Here is a 21,112-nt window from a genome sequence, read left to right as displayed (position 1 = left end):
TTACAGCAAAATGTTTAGATTGCTGTCTGGATTTCAAGCAAATGCACATGTTGAGTCCTTTGAAATCCACTGCAATTTCAGCCCACTGGGTGGAATATGTGCATTATTCATAGTGTTCTCATTTTGCTTGCTTTGCAAGCCACCTCCATCCCTGGGTATTAACCTTTGGTTTTGTCAGCTCCAACATTTGCCATTTTCCTAACTGGCCTCTGAGATGGAAATGAGAAGGCAGTTTAGGTTGATGCTAAATGAAATCAACTGTCTTCTAAGCAGGACCAGACTTTTGTTTGTTTTTCTTTTGTTTTGTTGTTTTTTGTTTGTTTTATTTGCTGGTTGGGGTAGTTATGTTTTTTTTGTGCTCTTTTTTCTTTTATATTTTTCTTTTTTTTTTTGCTTTTGTTTTTTTTTTTAACCTTCATTTATAAAATCTTTAAAATTCTGCTCTGCATAGAGAACTTGGTTGTCCTTGATATTAACACTGTTCAAAAATTTCCAACAAGGCTGAAAGTATTCAGATATAACAATACGGTCATAACAAACAGCTATTGGACTTTCTCAGCTTCTTTTAGAAAAGACAGAGGAAGAACAGTTTTTCTGAGCTATACTTACCATACACTGACCCTCAAGGATAGGTCTAAAGACCTGTGGTAGGTGCAGCTTTTATCACCCTCGCAAAAGATAAGAGCGTATATGAAAGAAAGAGGTGAGGAGATGACACCTACAAATTAAGTGCTAAATATATCAGCTTTAAAGAAAAATAAAATCCTATTCCTTAAACTAAAGAAAGAAATAGGTCTCAAGTAATTTTTCTTTTTATCTCTACATTTAAATATGATGCACTTTGTAACTTTCAGAAGCCTCCCAAGAAGGCGGAAAATATCACTTTTCTGTAAGACCTAAATTCATTACAGGGAATATTTATTTATAATACTATCAAAAGTATGTGAATTATGGGCAGCACCATCAGTGCATTAATCTCCCAAAACAGAGCAGAACTGTCAACATTAGTACCTTATGACTTCTTTGTGTTATAAAAAGATTCTTCCAAAATGTTATATAAATGGTGTCCTGCAGCAGGGTTTTGTTTTGTTTTGTTTTACATTAGTAGAATGATTTCCCCTCTATTGGAAGCATTGTAGAAAAATGTGCTCAAGCAGAACTGTTTGCATGCTCCACTCATCTAGAAGATTGTAACAGAATTAAAGGTACTGTTACTTTGATATTCTATCTTTGGGAATTTCACTAGATAGATATCCTCATATGTTTGTGATGATCAAGTATCAAATAAATGCTGTTATCTAATGTTAGCTGCTTTTGGTGGATAAAATGGACAAAATGCAGAGAAATAAGGCTTCATTTTCAGAAAAACTTGGCTAGGTGATGCTATATCATCCCAAACTTACCACAAGACAGGCATTTTTTTGCAGTGTTTGTTATGAAGAAAAAGTTTTTACATATGCAATTTCTTCAGATGCAAATTCCATGAGAGATTAAGTGAATAAAACAAATGTGGGTATTTCTGTTCATAAAATTATGATCCGTATCTGTCTCTAACATAACAGAAATTCCCAGAGATTCAGATGATATATTAAAGCTCATTCTTTAGCTACCAAAAGTTAGTTTCCAAGTTCTGGATGACTTGTAAAGTGTCCCATAAAACCACGGTAAAATCAGATTTATCCCTCTCTTTGGACTTCAGCTGGAGACAAAGTATTTCCTGGTATCTCTGCAGAATGCAACTAAATATTGAAATACATTTGACCTTCATAATCCACAGGAAGACAAATTCTACATTCTCATGATAGCAGAAGGCACTCAGGTAATGCTCAGAATATACATGTGTTAATCACCTGGGAGTGCAGAGCGGTGGTGAATTCATTCATATGTTGTAGACAGCTATAAAATTATTGTTTTATTTGGTGCTTTAAGAATAATATCTAAAAAGCAGTTAGCCCATAAAGGGGTAATTTTGTGTTTTATTTTATGTGTGTCATTTTATCTTTCTGTTGTGATATTGATTTATATAATATACCAAAATTAGAAAATCTGTACTGAAAGAACAACAACATTATAAACAAAAGCTTTAGTTCAAGCATTCCTTAGCTTCTAGGTTTACCCGTGGGACTTTAAATTGCCTCTATAGTTTTTCTTTTTTCTGCTCTTTGACATTATCTTTCATTGATTTATAATTTTTTCCACCTTATCCTGCCACCTTCAGTTGATATGATTGTCAGTAGTCTCTAGTATAGCCATTAAATATTGAATCTAATCCTTGCCTTTTAGTGTATGAATTGCCAGTATTTATTGCATATTCTTCAAAACTGAGATTGCTATTCCTAAGTACATGGGGAGAAAAATCCTCTTATTATATGAGTTAATTCTGGGTGCTGCCCTTGAGGTGCTATGGACCATCACTTGTCCAAAGGAGAGCTCTGTGGACTTCTAACATGCCCCTTTGACCATTGACAGTGCAAATTTAGGTTTGTCCCTCCAACAAAAAAGGAATATCCTTGAGAGGATTTTTTTTAACAGGAAACATACAGGCTCTTTCATACACACTCACAGAGAATGGTTTCCTAGCCTGGGACACTTACTTGCATGTCTCTTTAGCAGTACATGCAGAGCTGTGCAGACACAGCTAGTTTTGCTAGACCTGGACATAGGAGGAACTACAAATGGGATGCTTCTCTCTCTGTCTGCAAGCAAAGTAACCTGACGAGCCACCACAGAGTCTCTACCGGATAAGGCTCTGTGCACAACACAGACATGGAAAGAGGGAGTTCAGTCTCTCCTTTACAAGTTAAAGAAGCACCAGGGATATGGAGAAAAGTTTAATCCTTCCTTTTACCTTGTTTATAACCATATCCTTGCTTCCCCATTTAATACTCAAGCTACTAGCCTACAACTTGCAGGAAAGGGCAAGAGGAAAGAGCAAAGTAACGCATGACATGACAAGAGGCTGGAAAGAGGGAAAAGTATGTACTTTGCAAATTTAACATTAGGAAACCTGCATGGAAAACTGTTACCTTGTCTGTGAACCTGCAGTGAAGGGTGATGCAAATTGGCAGACAGATCACATCTATTTGCTAAACAAATAAGAAAGCTAAAGCTCAAGAATAAGTTACCTGGTTCTTGTAAAGATGCATGTTGCAGTGGCTAAATATCTTTTACTTCTTTTCGTTACCCCTAATCAGCAAATTTTCCCTGCATTAAAAAGAACTTTATTACATTAAATAATCCCATTCTAGCTTCCTGTGTCTGGAAATGCTAATTTAAAAGTTTATAGATTTAGCAATTACCACCTTTCTTGACCAAGGTTACTTAAATGTAGCATGGCTAATTTCATTCCCTGTGCTGTAGTGCTACATGGCTTCTTGTCAGGAACATCATTCAGCTGATATTGGCTCCAAGAAGTACTGAATCATACAGTATATGTGTCTTTTTATCTGTATATTTATATCTGTATCCATACCTATATTTACAACTCTTTCCAATGCATAGAAGTAGTATTTCTTCATAAAGCAGGACTAAATCAGTTTCCCTTGAAACTCACATATATTTGTGGTGGTTCGGAAACCAGATGCTCCTCCTCTGACCCATAATTTTCCGCCTGATGTAGAAAAAAAACCCTTAATGACTTGGTTTGCAACATTAAAACCAGACTAAAGAGAGCCCCTCCGGTTAAAAAGTCCAGGCAACCACAACTGTGAGTGACCCAGAAGAGAAAATCATAAAGTTCTTTTTGAAGTCTAGCTTACTGTTCAGTGTTTTATTACTGCGTATCATCATAGATATTTTTCGTCTACTTAGTGTTGCAATTAATAAAAATCATTATACTAAGGTAACTAGGTGTCAGATTCATTCCCAGTTAAGAATGTCTGTTGATTAAAAACTACTTTACAATGACATTAAGCTGCAAGGAATAAGTCAAAAAAAAAAAAGGCATAAGCCCAAGACACGCACTGCCAGTCTCCATAGATTTAAACTTAATTAAATGAGAAAACAGCAGGACTTCTTTTGCTCACACAGAGGATTCCCAGAGCTGTCCCACAAACGTTATTCAGTTATTGCAAGTCAAGAGCCCAGCTTGGTATATTGTTCTATCATTAATGCTGCCAGTCATTCCCATTAGGTCTAGTAACTAATATGCCATGCTGCTGCAATAAAAATAAAAAGCCCTGGCCTTGTACTAAACATGTTTTGAGGTTGCAGCCTATGTAATCACACCAGTTTATCCATTTATTAACGCAGTAAGCTGGACACAAAATTCAACACTGAAATGGTGCTATTTTGAGAGGTGTTGGCCACCTGCTCCTGGATGCAACTGAGCCTTTCATTTTGTGACATCTAATGTGGCATTGTCGCTATTTAAAATCAGACCTCCACAAAGTGTCCTGGACCCCTGGTGAGGTGAAGCAATGCCCTTTGTGTCAGCCCAGTCTTCCCCCTATACTGGAGTAGACAGTCTCCAAGCAATATACGTGTACCCCCAGTAAATCTGGTATTTTTTTACCCCAAAGTATGAGAAAAAAACCTGACATTGCTTCCTAACCCCCTGCAAATCATTTGCTGTCCTTTGAAGTATGGAATTATTCATATGACATTTTATCTTGACTAGCTACCAGCACCCTCAAGTCCAGTTTTCTTTTCTTAAATTTCAGTTTTAATACTTGAAGGTTTTCTATTCTCAAAGATAAATTAGGAAATAAATGAGCCCACAGACAAAGCTGAGAATATACTATATAGCAGTAACATAAAAACATGAACATGAAAATGTCATCAGCAATCAGCATCATTGCCAAATAAGATATGCTCTTGTTAATTAAGTTTTTGGTTTATTTGTTTTTTGTTGTTTTTTTTTTGGGGGGGGGGGAGGGGTGTGTGGTTTTTTATTTTTTGGTTGATTTTATTTTGTTGTTTGGTTTGTTGTTTTATTTCCCAAGAAATATGGCTTATAGTGTTAGGGAGAGGAACAAAAAGAAGCTGAAGAGATGAGAAAAGATAGTAAAACCAAACCTCTAGCTCCAGAAAAATGGCATTACTGCCGTCATAATTGCAGGGTTTTTTAAAATGGCCTGATCTGTGCATGAGGAGCTGTCCTTTCATGCAAACACTGTTACTTTTCGAGCTTAAAGGCCATGCCATGTGTTCATGAATTTTAATGTAAGCAAAATCAGCTGCCTTTTCTTTTTTTTTTTTTTTTTTTCCACAGTTTTTAAGATCTCTCTTTTCTTTGTTGTGTGGGGTGAGGGGCAAAGGAGCAAAATGGCCAAAGTATGAGATGCAGCGTGCTGGTACATGCTGTTTCGTCTCCAGCTGAATCCTATCCTCCATGCTCTAAAGATATCACATTTACAACAAAGAGACCTGAGAGACTGGGACCAAATAAGTACTTGGAGCACAGCCTTTCCAAACCACCACTAAGAGAAAAAGAATGTGAAATGAGAGTAGCCCTTGACTCTTCACAGGTTTGTCTGAATTCACTGAAGTACATGCTTCTGCTGCATCAATAAGCTTTAATAATAATTGCTTATTTTCAAAGCATTTTTCACTTATTCTTCTTAATTCCAGTGAAGTAAATAAATATTTCTGTCTTTGTTTTGTTACTTGGAAAGTAGCACAGAGAAGGTAGAGCTCGCTCCTTGCTCTGTAGCGATGTATTGACAGACTTTTGGCTAAAGTGTGGCAGCTCCAGCTCCATACCAATTAGCCTCAAATATTCAGGCCAAGGTGACCTGTCAGAGGAGCTCGAAAAGGAGTCTTACAAAGTATCATCTGCAGAAGATAGCAACCATTTTCTCACATCTTTTCTGTCCTGTGGATTCCTCAGTCACAGAAGGGAATGTGCTCCTAGCACAGTTATTTTGAAGGGGAGCTGATTTTGCAGGGTACCTCCCATCCCAAAACCTTTACTTTTGAAGCTCTGCTGCTAGCTAATGATGTTGATGCACCAAAAATGCCATCTGCCATTTCAGAACTGACACCTGCCCTGCACATAGTTTTGAGCATCTCATATGGCAATGCCAAAGACACATTCAGGCTTTTAATGAGCTACTCATCTTTCTCTCAATCCGACTCAAACATAATTTTTCTTCTAGTTAGATATTTCTGTACATACATAACTGTATAGCTACAGAGATATGCTCTGGGAATTAAAAAATTCAGACTTCATGAATATTTTTGGGAAGGAGCCTAACTCCTATTACTTTACAACTTCACTTTGAAATCTGCAAGACAAGAAGTACCTTCAATTTATTTTATCACTGTAAGGGTACATATATTTTTCTTGTTTAAAACTGAAAATCTGCATGAATAACTACATTTTAAAGTCTGCTCTAAAATAAAAGGAATTGTGTGACTAGTTTCAATACCTTCAGTATAATGGTACTGAAACTCCAAAATTGTAATAAACAGTGTAATTTCTTGTAATACATTGAAATAATGTTACTATCATGAAAAATTGCGTTTATGTCACCTGAATTAATATTTGACCCCTTTGAGCTGGAAATGCCTCTTCAAGCCTGAAGTTCTCCAAGAAATGACAGTACCATGACAAAAGTTCTAACTCCTTTTCACAATCTTCTAACGACATCTCTTCAGCTATTATTATTTTGGTCCAAATTCCACTTGGCGCAATCCATGGGCTGAAATATGCCTAACTCCGGAAGAACACTGTCTTGAGTGAGCTTCCCACTGAAATTTTTTGTATACAGCCGTGTGTTACCAGGTACAGTGTTTGCTCACCCTGCTGCATCTACCATATATGTGCTGGAAAAGCCACTCAAATGATTTGTAACAAGTTCAGCTGAATGCGTCTCTGCCAGGGATCAAGCTATACCACTCAGTACTGCAGGACAAATTGAGGCTCTCAAAAAAGCAAAATGCAGCAGCACTGTTTGATTACTCTTCTGTAAAAGGACCACTCAAGAGCACAAAACTCTCTCTGCTGCCATGACACAGTACCAGCGCAACAGGACTATTTCTTAGGATTTTTCAATCACCACTTGAAATTTCTGTGCTGTATCTTACTAGCTAAAAGTTAAGATTATCCACATACACTCCTAACTTCTGTTCATCATTTCACTTTCAACATTTATTTTAATATGTATTTATATATGTTATATATTAATGCTTATGTACAACTATACGTTTATGTATAAACATATTTTTTTGTTACCAAATCTAGTAAAAGGCAAAAATTATTCTTGTTTCTTTTGTTTCTTATTTTTGTTTAAGCTCAGTTAGGTTTGCTTCTAGGGAAATGCCTGGCATACATAAAAGGAGGTGGCAGACTCCACAATGTTCAGGCCATGTGGGACACAAGCGGTGAGGAAGCAGAGGAGCCCTGGTGCAGTGGGAAGAATGCAGTTCCTGGGGTATTACTTTTTGGGCTTGCTAGATATTTAATGTTTCAGACCTTAGATATCAAAGTTACTCTTTTTTTTTCTTCCTTCTTCTGAGCAAGCTTAAAAGAATATATTTCAATTCCAATCCCCACCCCTTCCATGGAGAGGATTGTTTTAGTTCTGTGAAATGTTAAAAGTTGTATGTTATCTGTTGCATTGCACTTGTATATTCTGTTCATGAGAAAGGTTATACAGAATATAAATAAGTCTAATGACAAAAAGACATTGTAAAACAAAGAAACATAAAACACCTGGTTTTAAATTACTTTTGCTTCTCATTCCTGACGCAAGTAATGATGTTCAAAACACAGTACTTTTGCATAAATAATTTCCATTTCAATGAATCAGTGCTTGCTAAGGGGAAAATATTTACATCTTTGCTTGTTCTATCAGCTTCTCGATTGCAAATACTGCCTCAAAACAACAACTTACCAAAAAATCTTTTGGAAAGCTACAAAATGTTAAAGATTTTCTTGGCCTAGAGAGAAAATCAGAGGGATGAGACACTCTCAGTTAATGTGGAAGCACGGCAGCAATAAAATGCTGAGTTGACAAAAATTACTTCCATTCAGTACAGCAATCCAAACTGTTTTGGTTCCAATTAAGCAAAAGAGAAATGGTAGAAAATTGGACAAAAAAACATTGATAAAAATACTGATTAGCTCAACTAAAAAGGCCAGGATGAAAAGGCTCAACTATTTAGGATCAGAGTTGAATCCTGTATTTGGAAATTACAAGAACTGTGGAATAAAGTAAAAGTTTATTATATTTATTTTGGTTTTCACTGTTCTATCTTAATTTAAAATGTTTTGACTGAAAAGTCTAGGAAAGATTACCAGCAAGAGGTTCAGGTTCCATTTTACTTGTCAATTATTTAGTTCTTTCATATAAACTCCCACGGCCGAACTTTGATCTCTCATTTTCCCTATTGAGATAATATATAATAATTTCATAAAGCGGAGCAACTCTTCTTTTATCCCTTCATCATATCAGCTGATTCACTATACCAAGAGAATGATGGAACCGTAAGTAGAAATGCAGTGTAAAATGGGAAATTGGTCTATTACAAATTCCTTTAAGTGTGTTGCTGAAGCAGTCTGGCAGCAGCCACTCCAGGTATTCTGTCATGTCAGAACAGCTTAATCCACTTCAGCATTTAATATATTTTCTGTTTGCTCTTCACTCCATTGATGCAATTACTACCCAATGGAATGAGTCCTCCAGGAAGAGATGATGTGAGTCAAAATGCGGTTTCAGCACTCCTTTAGCCCCAATAATCATCTTGAGGGAAGAAGCAAAACAAACAACAAAAAAGAATATTTAGCTGGATCTATCCATCTGTCTATTATCTATCTATCTGTCTGTCTGTCTATCTATCTATCTATCTATCTATCTATCTATCTTTTGTTAAGAGTTCTCTAGTGGTATTTCAAGATGATCCTCATCCAGTTGCCATTAATATAGTATTGCTGTTATCTACTATAGAAACTGGATTTAGTGCAAAGATGGTGCTTGACAGTAAGTGTAAGGAACTAAAAGAAGCCTGCTATTGAAATTGCTGATCCCTCTCTGCACCTGCTCTTTGCCACGTTTTTTGTATTGATTTTTTTTTTTTTAATTGACATTTTAGGAATATGGGTAAGTGTTCAACCACTGGGTGTTAAGTCACAGTATGTGCAATGAATAAAGCCCAGGCATAAAAATAAGGGTTATGAACAGGCGTGTATACTGTCAGAACAGTGGTACTGTTTGTCCACTAACAAAGTGTTCTTTATGAAAAACCTAATAATTATTTTCAATTTTACTGTACATCTTGATCTTAACCAAGGCCTTGACCAAATCTTGATCTTAACTTTTGTGGATTAGACTATCCTTGGTGGCAAACTCAGATCACCTTTACTGGAAAGCATCTACTGTATATATAACTTCAAATGATGTTAAGGGTATTTCTGTATTAAGTTTATTTGAGTCCAATAAGAAAAGTTTTTAATAGAACTAATTAGGAAATAGTTTGTTCTGTTTTCAATTAACACGTCAAAATAGTAGCCTCATGTTAACTTTTCAGTTAAAGAGTGCTGGGTTTTATAGTAAACAATTCCAATCACTCATTTTAATCAGTTGTGTTGATTGCTAATTTTGTGTTCCCCTTGCAAATGTTTCATTGTGTTGGAGCTTCAAAGCAGAACATGGAGCCTGATTTTCTGAAGAACATAGTTACAGAAACACAAACCTAAGTTTAGTCTTGTTTATTCTCAAGCATCTATGTTTCTATTTTTATTTAAATTTTATACTCCACACTTTTTTTATTGTATGTTATTGATTTTGGTTGATACCATAATCTTTCATTTCTTCAGCATTTATGGCTGATGTGATGCAAGATATTTGACGCATCTAGTTTGCAAGTATTTATTGACACCTGCATTGGAAATGAAAGTCTGAACTGGTTTCTGTGGCAAGAGAAGTATCTTTATTAGTATATTTAATTTGCCAAAGAAGCATCTGTACTCTTGTTTGCTGCCATTCCACCACCCTTATTCCTTGAGTACTTTTCAATGAAGGTGAGGTACAGCACGAGGTCTGAGGGGATCAATAACCACACACCCCCAGATTTTTCATCTCTAAATCATTCTTCAAAAGCTGGCTTTTGACCAAAATCGTGACAGTTTGACAGCTGTTCGGTCATTTATACAAACTAAACTGGTGGCCTCCATCCAGTTGCTAGTTCAAGTGGGCATCTGCATCCAAATGTTTATATTAAATTAGTTCCTTTATATGGAAATCTCAGCAGAATTGTCAAGATTCAGTGTCATGGAGATTTGTCTCAGGAACCACTCCAGTGTCCTGCTAGTTCTTACCTGGGTTGTGCTGGGCTTCACAGATAATTTTCCACATATTTCTAAAACTTAGGCTGCACATCTTCCAAAAATCTTTCAATCTGTCTTTTCTGAGAAAAGTGTGATACTCATCACAGCCACCATGCTGGTGCAGAGACCAAAACATTAACTTCTTGATTTATAACTCATTTAGGTTTTTTATGTCTCAATCCCCTAGCTCCAAAATTCAGAAGAGGTAGGACCACTGAGAATAATGTCAGTACCCCATTGCAATGGAACTGTAGGTGGTGTTTCTCCTTTCAGTGCCTTTTACACCTTGAAAATCTGCTCTCATTCCACATGCTGGTGTGTTAAATAAGAGACTTGCGGTCACTTGACCGCATCACAGGGCATGCCTCAAAGGCGGTGACCCCACAAATGCCACTTTCTCTTCATTCTCAGAGACATTATTTTCCATACCACATGCAAAAATCCACAGTGAACTTTATTTAATCAAACATTTACAGAATACTAATTTGACGCCACTATTGTAGCAACGCTCTTGGCAATAGTCCAGTTCCATCATTGGAATAAACTGTGCAGCTTTCAGCTTCATAGTTTATTCACTTGGAGACTGTTACTGACTTGTAAAACACTGCAATAGTACTATTACCACTTAATTATATTGCAAGTTTTTTCAGACGTTGGAGTCTGCCTTCCTACATCAGCCATGGCAGATTTCCTTGAACCCCAGAATGTACAAGAAATACAAAATGATCTTTTCAAACACATATAAATACATCTCAGAAAGCTGTTTTGTCAGTACATGGACAATTGTCAAGATATTATGCTCAAATGTAATAAATTACTACTTTAGAACAAACCAATTAATATATTCCTAGTCGAATTAGTTCTAAAAGGTAATTTTGAGTCATCACCTATAATTTCTTACATAAAAAAATCCCAGCAACAATATAGAGAAATGAGCTACTTATCAGGGTAATGAGTATTCACTGAGGAAAAAAAAGAGATTGAAAGAAATGTTGAAGTTTAAACTGCATAATCATTATCACTAATTGTAAGTATCTGCAATAGGTATTTTTGGAGGTAATTTTAATAATGAAAACATCTAAATGTCATACATACCAAAAATTTATTCCAGGAGATCAAGGCTCTTAGTATTATTTCTATTTGATGACTAACAGACTTTTTTCTGTGTTGAAGCACTTGTTAAAATTAGGAAATATTGCTCAAAAAGAAGCAAAAGTAAAAGCTAAATCAAAATAATATTAACACTTCCTAAATCATGGTTATTTTAGTCAAGTTTAAGCCACAATTTCACATAATTTAAACAACTTTAAAACATAGGATTACTTGTTGTATACCTTATTTCTATAATAGTTGCCATTTATTAAATATAATCACTTATGTTAAAGAAAAAAAAAATCATAGTGATTTAATTAATGGCCAGAATGAAATTTGAGCTACGTTTATATTAAAATCATAGAATCATAGGACGGTTTGTGTTGGAGGGGACCTTAAAGCTCATTCAGCTCCAACCCCTCTGCCACAAGCAGGGACATCTTCCCACTAGTCCAGGTTGCTCAAAGCCCCATCCAACCTGACCTTAAACACTGCCAGGGATGAGGCAGCCACAGCTTCTCTGGGCAACCTGTTCCCATGCCTCCCCACCCTCACAGTAAAGCCTCTTCCTCATATGTAATCTAAATGAAAGGCTATTTTCAAAGGCTGTTATAAAGGTATTAGGTAATCCATATATGTCTCCAGACTGACAAAAATGTTAGAAATCCTGATTGCTTAGTTTCCCTTGAAACAGGTTAGGAAATGAGAATATTTGACTTATTTGACTAAACAAATATTCACACATATTTGAAAGTTTAAAATGATGTCACTTGTCCAACTGTCTCAGTTTAATGACCTCATTCAACCCATCAGTTCTTTCAGGTCACTATTTTTTTGCTGTATGACGCAGGGTAGAGAATTGCAGTCATCCCAGTCAGCTTTGCCAGCAGGGATGCTAAAAGAAGGGAACGTAAAAAGGGCATGGAGCTGTTAGAGCAAGTTGACAGGAGGGCCACAAGGATGATCAGAAGGCTGGAGCACCTCCCATATGAAGATAGGCTGAGGAAGTTGGGGCTGTTCAGCCTGGAGAAGAGAACGCTGCATGGAGACCTCATAGCAGCCTTCCAGTATCCGAAGGGGGCCTATAGGGATGCTGGGGAGGGACTCTTCATTAGGGACTGTAGTGATATGACAAGGGGTAACGGGTTAAAACTTAAACAGGGGAAGTTTAGATGGGATATAAGGAAGAAATTTACTGTTAGGGTGGTGAGGCACTGGAATGGGTTGGCCAGGGAAGCTGTGAATGGTCCCCCCCTAGCTGTGTTCAGGTCCAGGTAGGACAGAGTCTTGGGTGGCATGGTTTAGTGCTAGGTGTCCCTGTTGGAACTTGATGATCTTAAGGTCCTTTCCAATCCTAACTATTCTATGATTCTATGATAAAACTGCTTCCCATATAGTAAATTCTGACATAGAGAAGAGCTGCAGGACAGTAACAAAGGAGCATGGTGAACAGTATGTCACGCATGCAGCACTGCAATACGCCAAAATCTCCCAGCCCTGGTCTGTTAAGTAGTGAAAATATCAAGTCTCATTTCTGCCCTGCTATGAAATCTAGGGCAAGAGGCTTTGAAGGTAAGCGCTGATACTGCAGCCAGTTGCTTTTTTACAACAGAAAATGTAAAAACAAAAATAAGAATGCTGATTTACAAATTCCAGTAGAGGAGTAAAGTTCAGCTGCTGCATATTCATATCCCATCTCTGAGTAAGCCTTCTTCCATTGACACAAACCTTTCCTGCATACCAAATGTTAATGCATATTTATATATTTATAAAGCATACCCAATATTTCATCATTCATGATTATTTACTATATACAGGTATGTAGTCAAAATTCAGGTGGCATCTAATTTCCCATACTGTAAATTTGTCTCCAGACCATATTATTATACTCTGTGCTCCTGCAGAATCATAAGGTATTTCACCACTGAGGATTTTATCTTCAATTATTCCTCAGCCTCCATACTGCAGTTCTTAGAGCATTATGCAATACACAGACAAATTTATCTCCAGGTACACATTATCTAAACTGATATGCCTGTAAGCATAAATAGCCTATCATAATGCTAATTCTGGTATTAGGATATAGACAGGAAACACAGTTCAAAAGATACAAAGAGGGTTGTGTTGTTCTTCAGTTTTGTTTTAAACTAGAAAACATTCCTGGTTCTTTGAGTCTTTGTGAAGAACTTGGAAGGTGAGTTACTGGCCTTTAGACAAGACAATGTCAATAACACACTTAGCAGAAATTATGAAATATCTCCCAAATTAGTCTTTCTATGAAAACAGCCATTTATTGAGTGAAACAATATACTGTTTGCTACCATGGCTTTTTATTTTCTTTTTTTTTCTTTTTTTTTTCTCCTTTACCTTTTCCAGCACTAAATATACAAACATGAGTGCACAAAGTGTCACATTTTTATACTTTATTTAAAGAAATTAAGAGGAATAAAAATAACTGAGAATGGTAAAAGTCCTCTTGTGCATTCCTGACATCTGAGTTCTCATTGCATGTCACTCACAGTACTAGTCTAATTTAAAGCATCAAAGCTGTAGAAATAAACATTGTTCTATTCTTTGAATATTAACCTGCAAGGCTTAATTAATATCTAACAATCTACCATAAATAAATACAGCTTTTGTTTTTTTCCTGTTTTTTTTTCCAGCAGTGGGATGTGTCCGGGGTTCAGGAGTAGCAGTCATGTTTCTCCTTCGTGGTAGCTGGTGCAGTGCTGTGTTTTGACTTCCAGTCTGGGAACAGTGCTGGTGATACCGATGTTTTCGGTTGTTGCTAAGTGATGTTTACCCTGACCAAGAACTTTGTGAGGCTCATGCTCTGCCAGGGAGGAGGGGAAGCCATGAGGAAGCAGAGATGGGGCGCCTGACCCCGGCTAGCCAAGGAGGTATTCCATACCACAGCACGTCATGCCCAGGGTGGGGGGTAACTGGGAGTTACCCGGAAGGACACGGGCTTCCGGGTGGGACTCGTTTCTTGGCCGGTGATATCGTATTCTCTTCCCTTGTTATTTTCTCTTATCATTGTTGTAGTTGATAGTAGCGGTGGTGATTTGTGTTGTACATTGGTTGCTGGACTGTTCTTGTCTTAACCCGTGGGAGTTGCACTCTTTTGATCCTCCTCCTTGTTCCTCTGGGAGTGGGGAAGGGGAGAGCCCCGGGGGGGGGACTAGATTGCTCTCAGCCTGGCACCACTCACTGAGAGGGTGTGAACAAGCTGTCTGGCTAGGGTTTAAACCACGACAGATGAATATGTCATGCCTCCTAGGTTGAATTAATATCCTAAGCATATTCTAATTTAATTATTTGCTCTCATGATGTAAAAGTTTAGTTGCCATCTACAACAGGAGGATCTTGTCTTCTTTCTGTATTGAGAATTTATTTTAAAAGAGAAATTCGGGCTGTAAAACAAGATATCCAGTGATAATGAAATAAACAAAACCATTTCAGATTACAGATAAGACTGACAATGGCATTGGTGTACTGTAGGAAGGCACTTGTTTCCTTATAAATGGGCATACACATTTCTGATGAAAAAATCAGCAATTATTTTTAGACAAAAAGTAACAAAGTTAAAAAATAAAATGCTCAACAAGAAAAAGTGTAGATAAACACGGAGGAACCTAATCTCACTAAAATCATTTCTGGAAGAAATACATGCTATGAATGCTCCATATACTTCTTACTACTGAAGAGAATACATTAAAAAGATGTGTAAAAGATATGTATGCACCCAGATACATTTGAATATATCTTTTTTTAAGACTAAAGTGAAAATACAGATACATTCCATTGTACTTGCTCAGGTTTTGAAACAAATGTGAGACGTAATAAAAAAATACAATGCTGAAGCAATTTTGCAGTTTGAATACATAATCTTCTCTTATCCACTGATAGTCTAAATAACTTCTGGCTACTAATCCTGTTCAGACAATAGTTAAGAACTTCTGCTGTAAGCAGTCATGAGATGCTTGTATTACTTATTTCACAGTTATATATCAGATTTATTCTTCAATTCCTTGAGAGAATCCCCTTTTGTTTATTATAAGCATTGGCAAACCCGTTGCTGTAGAGATTCAAAGGGATGCATACTTTCCATTTCATTTATAATTAGAATATTTATTTGCCTTATGTTTTAACTAGGAAATAAACATTCAATGTCATATGTAAGGAATAAAATTTGTTTAATAGCATGCTACTATTTAGCACTACTTTTTAAGCTCTTACAGCAGCTATAATTTTGCGGCTGTCTTATTTCCATAGTTTTCCAGGACACTTCATTCATCAGTAAGCATTACTTTGTCAAGTTGCAAATGACAGTATATTTTACTAATAAATGCCATACTATTTAAATCATGATTGAGGCACCTGGATCACATAAAATGTGTATTACAAAAGTATTAGAGTGCAAGCGAGCAAAATAGTCTATCTCCCAGAACCAGTGTTTGAAAGTAAACTTCCCTGAAGAAGAACAGTTTATGATTTAAGGCCATCTCTAAAATATTCACATTGTGGTCTGTCTATTTAAAGATCTCATTTATGTGCTGAGCTCAAACATTATCAGACTATTTTCCTACCCACATTTCTGTAATCCCAAAGTTTTCTCTGTCCAGTGTCCGGTATTACAGTTGCCTTTTTTTTTTTTTTTGTCGTTCTTTGAGCAAAGACTGCTCAAAACTAAGACAGTTCAGTGAAAGATATCTACAAAAGGAAACATAAGCCAGACCGCAGCCATAAATGTGTACTGAAGAAAATGGAGCTCCTTTCATTTGCACCATGTAAGGATCTAACATTTTGTATTCTGGCAAGACATCAAAAATTTCTTTCCTGTGAATCATCTACAGCCTGCAAGAGAAATGTCTCAGAATCATGTGCCTTCTTCCAAGTATTCGCATCTCACTTTTATTCAGATATAACTTCCAATAAAATTTCTGTTTTAGGAAGTAACACATATTCAATATATGTCTGGAAATTGCTTTAGAAAAGCAAAACTAACCAAACAGGCACTCTATAATTTGTTGCAAGAGTTAACCTTTTATTTAGGATTATGGATTTAGGCCTATTGCCATTACTCACATGAATAACTTCTCCTTAAGTGAGTAGTAAGACTGCATTTTAAGGGGTTTTCACTAAGTAAAAGCAATTGGGCTGAAACTGAACTGTAAGAAACGTTCTTTTAAATTAAAAAAGTGTTTGTGTAGGGAAAGGATGGCCAATAAATTTCAGTTAAACTCAATTCTGTTAAAATCTTCAATGTCTGCTATAATAAAGACTTCAGTGAAAATGAAAAGTACCAAATACTTCACAGGAGGACTCAAGTGCTAGGTATATTTCCATAGAAAATGGACAATCCATAGCAATATTTGTTCGCAACAAAATGTGGGTTTTTTTCTAATCTTTCCAGAAGTCCTTTCCAAAATGGGTAAGAGACTTGAATTCAGGCTTGTTTGCCAACCAACAAAGCAAATTATCCTAAGCTTGATTATGCAGATTTTCCTGGACTCCAGGCAAATATTTAGTCTTGCAAAAAAGTTGTATATTTTATCAGGTTTCAGCCTTGGCTTCAAACTTCATAAGAGTCTGGAAATGCAAAGGGCAAGCGATCATTATTTGAATGCCATCACCTAGTAGTTAATTTTCAGAACTTGTCCAATTTCCTGAAGATTTCAGGTGGGGAGTTACCTTTGTCTTCAGTAAAACCTATTTTATCAGCTTGCTGACTTTCACCCTATAGAATCTTTTAACTGATTTTGATAATCCTTGGGTTAAATTAGTGCATGGTGTATGACCTAGGATGAAGCATTCTGTCCTGGCTAGCAGTTTGCTCACACCACAGTATATTGAAAACTTCCTTTGGCACAAGAGTAAGAAGAGAAATAGTTCTCAAAACTGTTGTTTGTGCTGGAAATCAGGAGGTTTCTCCTTTGCAAACACAGCAACACAGCACTTCTTTCTGCAGTTTTGTTTTTCTGCAATTTCTTTCCCCTATGCAGGTGGTTGAGGTTGCAGATGGACACGGGAAAGTCAGGCTCAGTAGGACAGCTGTTGCTTCGCATCACTCTTGCTACGATTCTGAGTGCTTGTCATCTTTATGCCTCGGTTTGTTTGCTTTGGGATTTTTAAACACTGTGTTCATTGGAAAAACACGGAGGAAGGGAGGACTGGCCAGCTGGCAAGTAAAGCTGAACTCAAGATGGAGAGGGAAGAATCATGGCAATCACATTTCCACTGATTTTTAATATGGGGTTGGAGATTTTTTGGTTATGTACAGGGAAGGGAGGACAGATAGTTTTACATAGGAGGCTTTGGTGTTATGACTTTATACATCTGTAGTATGGTTTGGTTTTGAAAACAAAGAAGGGTGACCCTACATAACTATTATCTCTATGGGGAATTTATAACTAAAATTCTTAAGTGCTAAAGAGCAATTTGATGTCAGTAGGGTCTACTTGACTAAAATAAATGCATGTCTCAAAACTTGCTAAAATTGTTACACTTTATCTTGATTTTTCAGTTACACAACACAGTTTATCTAATACCGATAAGCTGGAATTGATTTTGGGCTTGTGCAAAACAAGCGAAAGTCAGGGGTAAAGACTTTGGTCTACATCACAGAGGAAATCAAAGTACAACATAACACAAAATTCAAGGACTGATTTTGAGACATTTAGAGAGTACATAACACCATCTCCTTCAATTAGTAAAGAATAAGTGAATATAGCAAGCATATTTTCTGCTGCATTCTTTCAAGGCTCACTTACACTAGTAGCCCATTTATTAACCACCATGATAGCTGTATGTCAGTCCTGTAGGAAATTTATATTTGCTAGTGTTCCCCCCGATCCATATCGATAGAGAAGTTTTTAGGGGTTAAAGTTATTCCTTTAAGGCTGAATTTCTGTTATGTTTAGTCTTGTGAAAAAACATAAAGCAATTTTACTCTGAGCTACATCAGCTTCCTTTCCAGGCTTCCTACTTTCTTGGACCGTCCGAAAAACTTGAGTCCTGAGTTTTTAAAGGCAGCTTCTCATTTGCATTTACAGCTAAATACAGGCACAAATATACAGCTAGCTATCTGCCTGCTTTAATGATCAGGCACAGTAAATAAATATCTAACCTCTGTTTTCCTCTGCTCACGTCACCTGGGCTAAGATAAAAAAGTAGTTCACTGCAATAATAAATAATATGTACCAATCAGACAGGTTCTGTCTCCTTCTTCTAGTCAATAACAGGGATTTTGTTGTTTGTTACTTCTTTTTTTTTATTTTTTATTTTCTTAAATCAGTACCACTGACCTCAACGGGACCAACTGCTAAAGAGGGTGCTAATACTGGTAAGGGAGTAAGATTAGAGAAGGCAACCCTGTGTGAATAACCACCTAAGCACCCATTTAACTTTAAGCACTTCCTTATGGCCCTAGAAATTAATAGCTTTACGCATTTGCTCAAAGTTAAGCATATGCTTAATGCCTCCCTGAATTAGAAATTAGATCTTTGAACTTCAGTTTTGCTTACACCTTTTATTATTTGGTGGTAGATTCAGTTCTAGAAGGTAGAAAATAACAGTCATTCAAAATGATATATTTTTGCAATTAAATGTTACCCATACAGTATATTCAGCACATCAGCAATTAACATTTCTCTTCTGAATGTATAGTTGGCTGTATAACAGCCATTAAATGGTACTAATGATACAATTGTTTCAATTAGATTTTCTAGTTCTCTAATCCAAGAATAACTGTTTAAAAAAACAAACAAACAAACAAAAAAAAACCAAAAAAAAAACAACCAAAAAAACCAACCACCACCACATCTTATTACTGACTTAAGTTTTCTATTAGTTATATCAATGTTTATTTTTCAGGCTTAGTTTTAGCTTTGTGTAGCCTGAAAATCCATCATGACTTCTTGATTTGCCTTAAACTTGACAAGTCCTATGTAACATGCATGTGACATCACATCTTGCACCTGTATAAGCAGTAACCTATTAGAAAAACTAGAAAATCACTCTTTTACCTCATATACAGTTTTTATTTACTGTTTGAACACCCTCATCTGCATTGTACTTATTGGGAGTTAAGGATATCAATAGTAAAAGGCCATTTCACTTGCTCAGTCATATTCAGAGCCAGTTATACCAGTCTTCAATATACACATCCTTTTTTTCTCTATATATGTGTTAAATTTGTAGAGCCTAAAGCCAGGTTTAGGCTCATCAAATAAACAGAAAATTAATATGTTGTTAGGCAGAAAACACAAGGTATCAGAAACTGTACAGGGTGAGTTGCATTAGAAGGCTTCAATTCACCCAAACTTTCACTTAGGGATTGTTGTGCACCTATTTTCTGGTAGCACAAGATGAGCTGATGAGTAAAGACTGTTTTTTGGTGGTAGGATCCTATTCAGAGATCTGACCTTAGTGGTTCTCTACAGCACTGCCAGCAGAGGGATGTGAAAAACAGCATGAAGAAGCTATCAATTGCCATAGGTAAGAAGATACAGATGGTTCATTATCAGTAATTTCAGTTAATTAAAGCAAAATAAGCAAATAAGCTTTCTAACCACTCTACTGGTTTCAATGGAAGTTAAATCAAGCACAGATGAGTTTCGTATTAGCAATGGTCTTAAGGTTGTATAAAAGGAAATTATGGAAATAGCAGATCCTCTTCATGATACAGAGTGCTGTAATATGGAGACATCATTGAGGCCAGTTTCTGCTTTAAAACCTGGTAAATCAGGGTTATGTACACAAAATGAGAATTTATCTCCACAACAGTCTTGCAAGTCAAACCTAGCTATTAGCAGGAAGTCAGACTACAATTATCTATAACTTCGACCTTTCCAAGTTTCTTCCCTTGCTCTGTCCCTATAATGACACTTGTGTTATCTCATATTAATATTTGATATGTATTGTTATTCTAATAACTAATTATAGAACTCACAAAACTAATGATGGCAATTTAGTTTGTAATCCCATCTGTTCACTTTAGCAGAGTTGTTTATCTTCTTTCATGCTTTCAAAAACTCCTGATTTGTAATTAATCATGCATTTTGACTTATGTAATTAGAGGTTTGCAGGGTTATTTTTTTTAATAAAATGACATAAAGAATAAACAGGAACTGGCATGGCACTGCAAAGAGAAAACATTTCTATGTTTTCAGTGACCAAATCATTGAAGAAAATGTGGCTATAAATAACCTTTGGAACAGCTGAGTAACTCCTGTCATAAACAGTAAGTTGATACTTTGCTGTTATAAAGTGTTCCTGGAGAAGCCTAAACAAATGTTTCTGTTCCGTATGCACTCAGCCCTAAAGTAGTCTATGCGTATGGTGCATGTTGCATTTCTGTTTAAGCAATGCTGGCATTTGTACTTATGCTGCCTGATGACTTGGCTCATTCCTTTATAGAATGGGCCTGTAGAAACACTGCACAGAGTTAGCTAGGAAAAACAAAATGTGGTGCATTGAAGACCCTAAAGTAAGTGCTGCTTCTTGTCTATATTGTTTATATTGTTCTCCATAATTCTGTATGACTCTCATACATGATAGTGCAGGCAGTATTTGCCCACATGAATTGATTTCTTAGTCTTAAGGACAGCTAGATATGAAAGTCTGAAGACACCATTGATATAAAAATCATTATGCTGATTTTAAAAGACAATGAGAATATAAAATTCTCACACTCGAGGAACTGAAAAGAGAAGCTAAAATACGAGAAATTGAAATCTTTGTACGAGA

At 36.3% G+C, this 21,112-nt stretch overlaps 1 protein-coding gene and 2 long non-coding RNA genes across 3 annotated transcripts in view; 2 read left to right on the top strand and 1 right to left on the bottom strand.

Annotated features, from left to right (window-relative positions):
* LOC133268853 (uncharacterized) overlaps positions 1-13,832 on the top strand; it is a 302,382-nt gene extending 288,550 nt beyond the window's left edge. The window contains exon 2 of the long non-coding RNA XR_009743191.1: positions 12,704-13,832. This is a non-coding gene — a long non-coding RNA (uncharacterized LOC133268853). The remainder of the gene's footprint in view (positions 1-12,703) is intronic.
* BCHE (butyrylcholinesterase) overlaps positions 1-21,112 on the bottom strand; it is a 407,570-nt gene that overhangs the window by 61,478 nt on the left and 324,980 nt on the right. The window lies entirely within an intron of this gene.
* On the top strand, positions 5,210-8,178 carry LOC133268848 (uncharacterized). Its single transcript, XR_009743189.1, has 2 exons — positions 5,210-5,294; positions 6,714-8,178. It is a non-coding gene; the product is annotated as an uncharacterized LOC133268848 (long non-coding RNA).

Source organism: Pezoporus flaviventris, unplaced genomic scaffold (genome assembly GCF_033815535.1).
Source record: "Pezoporus flaviventris isolate CSIRO_AGI_PZ_B2104156 unplaced genomic scaffold, CSIRO_AGI_Pfla_v1 ptg000013l, whole genome shotgun sequence".
NCBI classification, from domain to species: Eukaryota; Metazoa; Chordata; class Aves; order Psittaciformes; family Psittacidae; genus Pezoporus; species Pezoporus flaviventris.
The sequence above is the reverse complement of the archived record's forward strand: the minus strand, read 5'-3'. Positions and strand labels throughout refer to the sequence as shown.